Raw genomic sequence first — 3,877 nt, forward strand, 5'->3', positions numbered from 1 at the left:
TTGTAAAAAAAATTATAAATTTAATTTATTCAATAGAAAAATTAATTTAACAATTACATTATTAAAATATATAATGTGAATTATTAAATTGAGTAACTCTATTAATATATATATATATATATATATATATATATATATATATATATATATATATATTTGTATGTATGTATGTTTGTATATATATACACAAATATGTATGTATGTAAATAATTCATTTATGCTAAAAGTAAGTTTTGATAAATTTAAGGCTCGTTTATGCAAACAACTTAATTAAAGTTTTATTTAATAAGTTCTTATATAATAGGAATTTATGTTATAAATACTTAAAATTTAATAAGTTATTTTATTTGGATATATATGTTAACAAGTACTTATATTATTTTAATGTTTTTTCATGTATTATAAGTATTTATAAGATGTTATTTTATTTTAAAAATTGAGAATTTACAAATTAAACCTTGACTAATTAAATAATAATAATTTAAAAGTAACTAATTAATTTTTAAATTGATTATATATCGCATTATCGCTATAATATTAAAAGTAATAAAAAAAATTCTTAGTCATTATTCACCTAATTTTAATTTATAAAAAATAATAATAATAAAATATGATAAATTAATATTATATATAACTATGATTAAAAATTATGAATTGTAAGTTTTAAAAAAGAGATCTTATGTGATTATTACAAAAAGATTTGAATATTTGAATATTTATTTTTTATTTAAAATTATGTCCTGAGTACAAATAATAAGTCATAAAACAGTAGCCAAAATCCTTCATAGAAAAAGAAAGCCAAAATGTTACATACCTTTGACAGGAATATTTTTAATAAAGTAGATGTGTTATTTTAGAGAAAAAAAGTTATGGGGTTTTTGTTAACAGGCAAATGTGGATTTTGAGAGAAAAAGTTATGGGTTTTTTTATAACAGGCAAATGTGGAATTTGAGAGAGAAAGAGATGGAATTTTTTTTTTGGAAGGTGTAATGTCCTAAAATTTTACTAATATAATAGTTAATTATCATTTATTTTATATTTATAAAGATTATTAAGTGAGTTTTATAATTAAATAATAAATATTATTTATTTATTTATTTACTTATTTATTTATTATTTTTTTAAGGTCTAGAACGGATCGTTCCAAACAGTGGAACGGGCCGTTCCAAATTATGAAAATAACCTATTTTTGTTATCTCAAAACGGGCCGTTCGAAAAGGTAGAACGGGTCGTTCCAAACTATGAAAGAGACTTAGTTTTGTTAGCTCAGAACGGGTCATTCCCAAACTAGAACGGGTCGTTCTGATTTATAAAAAATGCCTAAAGACCTTATACTACTAGAAAAATGGAAATTAGAGACGGAAAAAATCTCTCACAAAATTAAAGAAAATCCGTCACAAAATTATTAGTGACGGAATTTGTGACGGATTTTGGGTCGTCACAAAAAATGGCGTCACAAAATATTTAGTGACGGAAAATTCTGTCCGTCACAATTAGTGACGGAAAATTCTTTCCGTCACAATTAGTGACGGAAATATGCCGTCACTAACTAATAAATTTTCCGTCACAAACTGTGAGGGATTCAAAAGCCGTCACAAATTGTAGGGATTCAAAATCCGTCACAAAATCCTAATTTTTTATTTTTACAAATTTTTAAATAAAAAGAAAATTAAACTATTCAAATTTATTATTTATACAATATATATTATTTTCACTTTTTTTTTAATCTACAAGTATTAATTATTAATTTTCAGATAATTGGCAATGATAAGATTCGAACCCCTTACCTTCTACTCATTCTAACCTTAACACTCATTCTCCAGCTATTTGAGCTACCTTATCAGTTCAGTACTTATTTAACAATATATATATAAATATGAAAGAATATCAATTTTTATCACAATAATATCAAACATCATTAAACATCAAATTAAAAAATTTAAAATCGATTCATAGTTAAAATCATAATATAATTTATTTTAGAATTTTTATTTTATTAAATTAATTGAAAATTAATTATATTTTATCACTTTTTAATCAAGTGAATGAATTATAATGAATTAACAAAATTTTTAAAATATATTTTAATTGAAAGTATATTTTTAGTAAATATTTGAATATAAAAGTATTTTTATAAATAATTAAATGAAAAATATATTTTAAAATTTATTTCTCTCATAACACCACTTAAGTAAAAATTTTCAAAAAAAACTAAACTTATATTTGTTTGCGTTATTTTTCCAAAAAAAATAAAATAAAATAAAAATCAAACCTTTTGATAATTAAATCATCCAAAAATTAAGACGAAAAAATAATGTTGATTGGACCAAACTACCCAATACATACGGACCGAGTTCAGTGTGATATCCTCCACCAAAAAGAAAAGGACAATAGACTCCGAAACTGTAATGCATAAATAGAATTTGAAAATTAAAACAATTTATTCGAAACGGTTACACGAGAAAAAACGAAAAGAATAAATAGTTGTTTAGATTGTGAAACTTGTAATCAATTACTAAAACCTTATATTCGATTACTAGATGATTTTATAAATTTAACTTTAATTCTAATACTTATAATCCTTTAACTAATTTTTTAATTAATAAAAAATATTATAAAAAATATTTTTTATAATATTTATTAAAATTATACATGTAACACTTAAATCCAAAATAATGATCAAGTGCCATAAATTCTCCAGCATCAACCATATATATATATATATATATATATATATATATATATATATATATATTATTTTTACATTACTTGCATTCACAGATATTGATCTGCTATATTAGAGTCACACCTTTATTAATTTATTAAGGAATGTTTTTACTTTCATATATTATTTTATAAATTATATATTATAAATTATCATAAATATTTTTTAAACTAATTATAAAAATTAAAAGAAGTTTAAATAAATGAAAATGACAATGTATTACAAAGTAATAGTTTCATCTTTGTATTAAAAATATATTATCCTTCTCTTTTTCATCTATCTTTTAACATAATTATACAATAAAATTTTCTATTTTGAGAGGGATACATAATCTCTCACAGATTGTGACGGAATTTGTGACGGAATACAATTTTTAAAAATTATCCGTCATAGAATCCGTCACAAATTGTGAGGGATTCAAAATCCGTCACAAAATCATAATTTTTTATTTTTACGAATTTTTAAATAAAAAATAATTAAATTATTCCAGATTTATTAATTATATAATATATATTATTTTCACCTTTTTTACTAATATACAAGTGTTAATTATAAAGTGTATTATATATATATTATATATATAATACACTTTATAATTAATTATATATATATTTTTACCCTTTATTAATTATATAATATATATTAAATTATTTCATTTAGGTGTATTATAAAGTATGATGATAATATTTTTATATATTTATTGATAGACTTAATTATACTTTTTATTAAATGATCAAGCACAATGAATTTTCTAGCATCAACCATTATATATATATATATATATATATATATATATATATATATATATATTTATATATAATTATATATAATTTATAAATATACTTTTATATATTTATTTTTAGATTTTTTAGTTAAAATGCAAAATAATATTGTCTTTTTATAATTTCATAAGTATTTTTAAATTAAAAGTTTTTCCTAATTCATATTTTAATTTCTTATACTTCAAAATTACAACTTATGATTTAAATTAATTCATTTCTTATGTTTTAATTTTTAATCTTTTGATGAAAAAAATATTTTAGTTCCATAAATTTTTAATTATTTTTTTAGCAAAATATTTTTTATTTATACATAATTATTAAATATAATAATTGTACAATAAAATTTTCTATTTTGAGAGGGATACATAAT

The sequence above is a fragment of the Cajanus cajan genome, chromosome 1 (assembly GCF_000230855.2).
Source record: "Cajanus cajan strain Asha chromosome 1, NIPB_CcT2T_4, whole genome shotgun sequence".
Lineage (NCBI taxonomy): Eukaryota > Viridiplantae > Streptophyta > Magnoliopsida > Fabales > Fabaceae > Cajanus > Cajanus cajan.